The sequence below is a fragment of the Marmota marmota genome, unplaced genomic scaffold (assembly GCF_001458135.2).
Source record: "Marmota marmota marmota unplaced genomic scaffold, marMar, whole genome shotgun sequence".
Classification (NCBI taxonomy): Eukaryota; Metazoa; Chordata; class Mammalia; order Rodentia; family Sciuridae; genus Marmota; species Marmota marmota.
This window is the reverse complement of record NW_026000206.1, coordinates 5553813-5563923: the sequence shown is the minus strand read 5'-3', so window position 1 is coordinate 5563923 and position 10111 is coordinate 5553813.

Here is a 10111-nt window from a genome sequence, read left to right as displayed (position 1 = left end):
AGTACCCATCTAAGCAAAGACAGAGGGGAAACAGAGCTTTGTACCTCCAGAGATTTCATGGGGACATAAACCTGTCTGCCTCAGTCCATTCAGGCTGCTATAACAAAGATACCATAAACTGGGTGACTTGTAAATAACCACTTATTTCTCACAGTTCTGGGTGCTAGGAAGCCCCAGGTGCTGGTAGATTTCACGTCAGGTGAGAGCCTGTTCTTTATAGATGGCATCTTCTCACCATGTCCCCCACGAGAAAGGAGTGAACAAGTTCCCTTAGGCCTCTTTTCTAAGGGTAGCAATCCCATTCATGACCTAGGCCCCACATGTCAGGTCCCAAAGGCCCACATCTTCATACCATCACACTGGGATTAGGTTTCAACACTGAAACACTCAGACCACAGCCTGCTGTCAACACTGGAGAAACTGTCTTACAGAAAAGAGATTGTCCCAATTTTCATATCATATCAGAGGGCACAACAGGGCCATGTCTTTGAGATAAAAATTGCAGCTCTGCAAAGGAAGCACATTCTGAGATTTGGGGTCACCAGACTAAACACTGAGCTTCCACAAAAACTGAGGCAGCCTCCTGGAGGCTGGAAGCAGATGACAGCAGGATGGAGACCAACCCACTCCCTTTCCAACCTCCTTGCCAGCTGCTTGATAGGCATCACCTCATTTCATCTTCTGGGGATAAACAGAGAGCATTGCCAATTCAGAAGAGGAAAACAGAGGCAAATGCTGGTAAAGAAGAGCCAAGATGCAGCCCTGCTAGCCCAACTCTGGAACTTCCATGTTTAACCACTAAATTGTCCATCCATCTCCTCTGCCACAGAAGGGATGCCTACTTTTGCTGGAAGATTAGACTCAACATTCCGTCTAACACCCAAATTAAATACAATCGTGCTAAAAGCAAGGGATCTCCTAGAAGGTCAGAAAGGTGAGACCTGGTTGACCAGGAAAGGAGAGGCCCACAGAGTCTGCTAGAAAAGGCAAATGTTGATGCAGGTGAGAAAGGAGGGACATGCTAGGCCAGAGATCAGGGAGAGCAAAGAGGCAGAGCAGGAACAGGACCAGAGAGAAAACTGCAGTGGCTAGAAGATCAATTTTGAGACCATAACTTTAGAATGCTTGATAGGGGCCAACTACAGAAATCACCAAATATCAGGATAAGATTTTAGAGTTCATTGGTAGATAAAAAGAAATCATTGAAAAGTTTTAGGGCAGGAGAGTGACACAATAAAAGCACCAGTTTAGAAAGATTAGCCTGGCAGCAGGGTCAAGAATAGATTTCAACAGACACGCTGAAAGAAGGGCAAACCATTTAGGGGGGAAAAAAAAACAAAACAGAGCAGTCTGCCCATGAGGTGAGGAAGCCTAAGAAGATATGAGAGGAATCAGCATTAAGGAACCGACATTTCATAGATATACTTCAAAATAGGGATCTGCATTCTAGGTTAAGGACAAGGCTGCAGATTAGTGCTGATCTCCATGATCAATGTGGCTTAGCTAACTTTGCTGTATTTAGCATATGTACACTTTCTTGGAGCAGCTCGTTAAATAAATAAATGGATGAATGTGTTGGCCAGGTTGTTTCCTGTAGTAGACAACCCTGGGCTCTTCTTGGTGGTCCCCAGTGAACCACACCCCCTGGTATCCATGCCTTTCCACAGTTCCCTCCCTTAAATCTGGGCTAAGCTGCAACCTATCTTAACCAATAGAGTACAACAAAGTAACATCATGCCAGTGCTAAACCTGGGCCTCCAGAAGGTTTTGAAGCTTGTGCTTTTAACTTCTTGGTGGCCCAGTACTGCCATGTAAAATGTCCAGCCAGGTAAAATGTCCCTACTGGAGACTCCAGAGGGAGAGACTTGGCTGAGAGAGATACCTGAGACAATGAGCCACACACACATGACCCCTTAGGGTTGTGCAGCCCCAGGAACCACAGCCTTCTAGCTGAGCCACAAAACATGTGAAAAAAACATTCTGGCTGTTCCAGCCACTGTAGACATCAAGCGGGAAAGGGGCAAACCAATCCCACCATGCTCTGTTCAAATTCTCAGACCACAGAATCATGGAAAATAACAAAGTTGATTGTAATTTTAAGCTACTAAATTTGGGGACAGTTTCCTACACAATACTAGATAAGGGAAACAGTTATCTCCCAAACCCACTAAAAACTTATTTCGGTGAGAACTACTTCCCCCAACCCAAGGAGGAAGGGCCCAGCAGTCATTCCTAAGGCCAAGTGAGTGGCCTTAGGAAGGAGGTCAGAATTGAAGCTGGAATAAAGTCGCCTTGGTCCCTGAAATCCCAGCTAGGATGAAGGCACATAAACTCCAGGTTAAGACAAGTATAACAAGACAGCTGCCTCAGTACAGTTCCTGCTACCCTCCATCATTAGGACTTGCAGTAATACAAATAATCTTCAATAACTTCCAATTCCCATTTTTCCTTACTGTAGTATATAGTGGGTTTCTCTTACTAGCAACCACATATGTCTGTGTGTGTATGTGTGTGTATGGTTAAGAAGGCTTCCATTTTTGCCTTCCCCACGCTAATGTTTCTTTTGAATTGAATGAACCCCCATTCAAGCTAAAAATAGTTAAACTGGGCTGTAAGGGTAGATACAGCCTTAGAATACCAACTTGAAAGGAAGGTTGAATCCACAAGCCACAAGCTGAGACCATCCTGCTTATACCACACTGAACGGTTTTCCAGTTGATACCAGAAAAAAAACACCCCAGGATGAGAGTAGCCTTTATTTATTTATTTGTTTGTTTGTTTGTTTTGGTCACTTCCAAGAATGCTGAGACTTGCCCTGCAGTTCAAAGTTTCTCCAGGAACATGCAAGCAGATGGAGCAGAAACCTGTCCTGACAGATGTGATCATAAAATTCCCACCAAATGTAACTTCAAGCAAATTGAACTGATCCAATCTATCACCAGAGATGGGAGGTGGAGACCAGTTCTTCTGTATCAAGTGCAATCCTTTGCAGAGGAAGCAACCCATAACTTTCTATTGTCAGCTTCATCTCCTAATCTGTTCTCAGGCAGTCAAGCTATGGCCACAGGTCTGGGGAATTAAGCTAAACTGACACCATTTCTTGCTTGGACATTAAGAAGTATGTCCTCAGGGGTGATGAACCTGGAGAGACTCAAGGCCAGATCCATTCAGGGGAAGTGTCATGCTAGGACACATCTATGTGAGAAATAGGGCCTTCCCTTCAAAAGAAATGAGTAAATGAAGAACATATATTTAACTGTAAGCTTTCTTCTCCACTCAACTCGTTCTCCTCCAGGGATGTGTGTGGGTAGCAAAGCAACTGCTGTTGGCACCCCCTCCCCTGCCTGGCCTATAGGTGCTAGTCCTAGAAGAGAAATCTCACTATGTAGTTTTTCCAAGGCTGAAAACAGGCATTTGATTGGTTATTCAATCACATAAGCAGCATTAATGCAATCCTGAAGCCTTCAAAGGAACACCTCTTTTCTACAATGATCATGTATATAGAGCCCCACAGTTTGCCAAGCAAAACTGCTACACGTGATTGCTTTGGATACTGATGATGATAGCTAATATTTATTTAGCAGACACCCCACTAACTGCATCGCATACTCCAGGGCATTGCAGCCTTACAGCAGCCATATGAGGTAGGGATGTGATCATCCTACTGCACAGAGGAGTAAATTTAGGCCCAGAAGAGAAACCACTTGCCCACTCAACTAGGAAATGGCAGCCTCACATACCATATCAATTCTGAATATTTGTCCTAGAAATGAAGGCTTATGTCCTCAGAAAATCCTGTACAAATTTTTGCATTGCAGTTTTACAAAAGAACAACACCAAAAAAAAAAAAAAAAAACTAGAAACAACTCAAAGGGTAATGGTTAAACAAACTGTAGTGCATTCATACCAGGGAATACTTTCTGTAAGGAAAAGGAATGAACTACTGATTTAGGCAACAACGTGGATGGATCTCAAGGGCATTATGTTGAGTAAAAAACACCAACCTCAAAAGAAGTTGTATACACCATATTCTCCCCTGCTCCCCGTGCTGGGGATGGGCCTCACACATGCCAGAAAAATACTCTACTATTGAGCCACAAATCCAGCTCCTATAGAGCATTCTTGAAGCAAGATTTAAAAGGTCAGTGGTTGTCACTGGTTAAAAATGGCAGGAGGGAATGGTAAAATACATGTGACTCTAAAGGGGAACATATTTTGGGTGATGAAATAGTTCTATACCCACACAAATGATAAAACAGCATAGAACTATCTGAACATATTTGACCAATGATGTCAATTTCCTGGTTTTGATGCTGTACCACAGTTATGAAAGATGTAACCACTGGGATAAACTGGTGAAGAGTATGTGCAATGCCCCCATATCACCTTTGCAACTTCTGTGAATTTAAAATCATTTCAAAATAAAAAGTTTTATAGTAAGTTACTTCCTCTGTGACATTATCCCCACCACCCCAAAAAGCTTCCCTTTGATCCATAGCCCTGTCTCCATCTGGTTTCCCACCAGTCTTAGAACAGGGGCTAAGCCCTCTTTTTCTTTTTTGTACTTTCTCAAACAGAGAAAAGGAGGTAAAAGGGAAGGAAATTTTCCTTGGAGTTCCTCTTTCCTCAAGTTCCTGGCTTAAAGCAAACTAATATTTACTAATGACTACAAGAGGGTATGACTTACTCTCAATTCAATCAAAGAATAACCTAGATGCAATGGAAGAAGAAAATCACTGACAACTGACTAAATCAAGAGAAAGTAAGGTAAATTCTAAGTGACCACAGAGAAGCTGGCTTCTTTCTGGTCTGACTGGATCCTTCTGGCTGCCCAGAAACATATTCTTTTACCCAATACCTGCATCTCCAGGAATCTGGCTGTTGTATCCTGCTAATGATTTAAAAAAATAAAAAAGTGAGAACTGCCAATGGAGGCTAAAAGTACTGGGTAGAAGTTTAATGGGAAACAGAATATTTACAAGGTTTGATTATTATTTACAAAGAAGAAAATAATAATTTAATAAAGGCAGATACTACTTTACTTACTTAATGTTAATCCAAATTTATGTCACTTGTAATGAAACAAATCAACATCATGTGCCCCCTGATAGAATATACTAGAAAGACAACATCTGTGGTTTCCTGCCCAAACACATAACCTGAATCCAATCATGAAAAAACATCAGGCACACACAGATTGACTGACACCATACAAAACAAAACTGCTCTGTATTATTCGAAAATACAGCTGCTGCCCAAATTGCCATGGTTTGACTTACAGTGATTCAACTTTTTTTTTTTTGCTTTACAATGGTGCAAAAGTCATACATATTCAATAAAAACTGTACCTTGAATTCTGAATTTTGATCTTTTCTGTGGCTAGTGATACGCTATGTGATAGTCTGGTGATGCTAGGCAGCCATCAGTATGTCATCAGCAGGGGAAACAATTGTGTTGATAAGCTATGATGTTCAGTAGGTTAAGAAATTAAATGCATTTTTTACTTAACGATATTCTTAATTTATGTGGGGGGTACAATTCCATTGAAAATTGAGAAGCATCTGTGTCAAGGTCACAAAGGCAAAGAAAGGCTGAAGAACCATCCAGATTAGAACTGCATGAGTCATGTGGGATCCTTGATTTGATCCTGGAGCCACAAGAGGGGAGGGAGTGAAGGTGGACACTTACTATAAAAGACATTTTTGAAAACTGTAGCAATTTGAATGTGGCCTCTGGATCAGATAGTGGCATGCATGGATGGATGTGACATCTTCCAGTGTTGATAACCTTAGTACAGTGTTTTACAGGATGTTCTTATTCTCAGGAGATGCACAACGAAGCAGTTATAAGTAAAAGAAAAACTGTAGAAATATGTGGCAAATGGTGAATTTAGGTGATTGGTAACATGGCAGTTCTTTTCCATAGATTTAAAATTATTTCAAAATTAATAAACTCCACATGGACAGATTTCCACTGAGAGGAAAGGCAAAATTCTGAATTGACAATCAAAAAGGAAGGGAGGGAGGAAGGGAGGAAGAAAAAGAGAAACGGGGAGAGGGAGGAAATCTTCCTTGGATTTCCTCTTTCCTCGAGTTCTTAAATGCACACCAGCTCTTTGCAGTCCCCAGCATGCTGCTCAACTGCTCAGCGGGGGACAGGAGAGGCCCCTCCTCTCCCAGCAGCTGTGCTCAGGCCCAAGTGAAAATGGCTGGAGGAGGACCAGGCAAGTGCAGGAGGCCCGTGAAGCATCTGAGACAATAAGATAACCAGCCCCTGCCTGAACCATGGCAATTTGATCAAAATGGTCCAGGAGATGCTCTCTCTCACCTCTTCTCACAATGGCAGGATAGCCCTATTTGGCTCAAGCCAACCCACAGATTTTGCTCATTATTTTTCCTGTTGAACTCTTGGTCCACAGTGAAGATCATTTGCAAATAAAACCCAGGGTTTCAGAGGGGTTTATGAGACAATCAACCAGGCAGGAATATAGTCTCCCATGTCAAATCAGCCTCTGACTATCCATTATTATTCTTTTTTTTTAATATCTCATTTTTTCCTCTGTGAAAGTTGTTTCTATTCATCTCACTTTACCATTGCCCAGACCAATCTTCCTAAATTAGCTGAGGCCTGCAGCACCCTGCACGGAGAAGGGAAGTGGGGGAAGGGACAGACAGACTGTCTGCAGCAAAACTATTTAATTTGAGCTGGTTGCCCCTTCTGAAAAACGATGTCCACATCAGATAAGGAGACAGGCAGTTTAAATTGTTCTATCAGAACCCAGTTGCCTGTTTTTGAAGCTCATTGCAGACAATTGAAAACTGTTCTCTTCTCCTTTTTTTTATAAGGCAATTGCCCAACTTGAAGGCTGTTTGTGATTGAAGTAGAGGCCACAATAATTTATACAGTAAAAGCCTCTATCTAGATCAAATTGTGTATTTTCTAGGCAACTATGCTGGGTAAATAGTCCCTCTGTTTTATCTTTAATGCAGGATCTTTATGCATTCTGTCAAGCTAACACTCCTTGGGGAATATTCTACATGCTGGTACACAGGCAGCTTGCTACTTAATGCATTTAATGTGGTTTGTCTTTTTGCAGATGAGAATATTAAGTGTCATATCTTCCTTCCTTAGAATCAGTTTGCCCTATGAAAGTGTATTTGTTGCCCTAATGGGTCTTTTCCTGTTCTAATTAATATGACAACACAGTATTTCCACCAACCAATATTTATGGAGCAGCCTGTAAGGTTTGGGGCCTGTGCTGGGGGCTTTAATTAAAAGGTCCTATCTTATTGTAGGGATCTATGCAGAGACTCTCACACAGCTGTGCAAGGGCAGCTGTACAAGCACTGGCTGCAGCATCATTTGCTATGGGGAAAACAGTAGAGTAGGATTGACTAAATAAATTATCATACAACCACTAAGAATTAAATCGATGTATATTAACTGAAATGGAAAGATACCATGATATATGGGGATGTTGAAAAAGTGAACTAAAAAAACATCACTGATGAAATGATTCCATTTTCAGAGAGGAAGAAATCTCAGTATTTGCAGTGTGTGTGCATGACTGTGTGTATGTGCAAGTGTTTCTAAGTGTGTATCTGTTCACATGTAAATATACATGAAGCTTATAGTTACATTTTTAAGGTGTAGAATAATATTCATCAAACTGTTACTACCCAGTTGCCCTAGGGAGTAAGATGAAAGCAGGGGCAAAGAGATTATTTAGACTTTATTTCAGACATTTGTATATTATTAGAAGTTTCCACAAAGAATATGTTACTTTTAAAATAAAGGAAATAAAAGTTTGTTTGTTTTGCAGTATTGGGGATCCCAGGGTTACTCTACCACTGAGTTACGCCCCAAGTCATTTTTATTTTATTTTGAGACAGGGTCTTACTATATTGCTGAGGCTGGTCTTGAACTTAAATCCTCCTGTCTTGACCTCCCAGGTGGCTGGAATTACAGGTGTGTGCCACCAAGCCCCACAATACAAAAGATTTTTAAAAGATGGTATTCATTCAACAATCACGTATGGCATGCTTTATGCAGTAGGCACTGGGCTACCACTGTAACTACAGAAATTGCAACAGAGAGACTAAAAGAATTAAATAAGCAGAAATTTAATCCTTACAAACCAAAACTCTTTAAATTAGCTGTTTTTCTTTCTTTTTTTTGAATTTTTAATATTTATTTTTTAATTTTCAGTGGACACAACATCTTTGTTTGTATGTGGTGCTGAGGATCGAACCCGGGCCGCACGCATGCCAGGTGAGCGCGCTACCGCTTGAGCCACATCCCCAGCCCCATTAGCTGTTTTTCTTTCTTTTAAGATGTTTCCTATCCGCATTAACAGCTAAAAAATCTAAGAATTAAGATCCACTTCCTGAACATTCAGGAGGATGAACCATTAAAACAGTGGAACAGTGACACCTCCCTGTGCCTAGGGGACGCTGTGATTTCCATTTATTTGTTATAGAAAAACTACAAAGGGATTTCCTCCTGGAAAGACGAAGAACCCTGAGCAGGTAAAAGAGAAATCTGAAGAAAAGTTAATATTAATAATGCATTTTTCTTAAAGGACTAAGGACTTGAAGCCTTGTTATTTTCTGAAAACACTGTCTTGCTGAGACGATAAAATCACCAAATTTCTGGGACTTAAACACATGGTGTAGAGTAGAGGGGGAAAAGGCAAAAGCCTGTGGCCAGCCCTGAGTTTGCTTATATATCAGACTCTGGTAGGTGGGTGAATGTAGTAAGCCAGTCATGGTGGAAACAGAACAGATCCCAAATGCACTCCCACTGGCCCCTCTTCTTCTCTGCTGGAGTCTGGCCTTCTCCCAGACTACTGCAAAAACCACATCTTTTAAGCCTTGATTGTGAAGGTCATTTGTGACAAATACTAAACCACTTTGTGGTTTGGTCCAATGTACACAGTGTCTTAAGGCAAATTGCCAGCGTCAAAATTGTCTCATAACAAGCTCTGCTGGAGCCCTCAGTAGACCCTCAGATGGACCCTGTTATTAACCCATGGTTAACTATTTCTTGACTGTATAGAGGGGGTAATCTTATCAAAAGAAATAGTTTCCTAGAAGCCAACTGCGCCTTGGTGAGTCTGGAGCAGTAGAAGTTGTCACAGACTGACAAAACCTGGACCTAAATACAATCTTGGCTATCTCTTTCATCTTTCAGGAACGTGAAGTCTGGAAGGTACAGTAGAAAGTTCAAGGTCAAACAGCTCAAGGTGGAGCAGGTTCCAGAACTCAAATCTCCCTAGATCCCACTTCCTAGCCTCATTCCACTTCTTTTTAGTCTACCGTTCAATCCTTGGGATCCAAGGGACATAGGTTCCTGGACCTCTCAGATACTAAAATTCACAGATACTCAAATCCCAGATATAAAATGATGCAGTATTTGCACATAACCTGTGCATGTCCTCCTATATACTATAAATCATCTCCAGATTACAATATAGCATATATACTATGTAAATATAGTATATAGGGGGACTGGGAATATAGCTCAGTTGGTAGAGTACTTGCCTCACATACACAAGGCCCTGGGTTCAATCCCCAGCATCCTGAGCAGGTGAAAGAGAAATCTGAAGAAAAGTTAATATTAATAATGCATTTTTCTTTTTTTTTTTTTTAATATTTATTTTTAATATTTGGCGGACACATCTTTGTCTGTATGTGGTGCTGAGGATCGAACTCGGGCCGCACGCATGCCAGGTGAGCGCGCTACCGCTTGAGCCACATCCCCAGCCCAATAATGCATTTTTCTTAAAGGACTTGTTATTTTCTGAAAACAATGTCTTGCTGAGATGATAAAATCACCAAATTTCTGGGAGTTAACCACATGGTGTGGAGTAGAGGGGAAAAAAATTATAACACAGTATACATGCTATATAAATAGTTGTTTTAATGTTATTCTTTTAGAGAATAATGACAAGTAAAACAGTATTTGGTACAGACATGATTTTTTTTAATATGTTCAATCCACAGTTGGCTAAATCCAAGGATGCAGAACCCACAGATACTGAAAGCTATATATGTCTAGCAGAACAGCACCGATTTATAAACTTTGGGCAACCAAAAAGGTAAGTGAAACT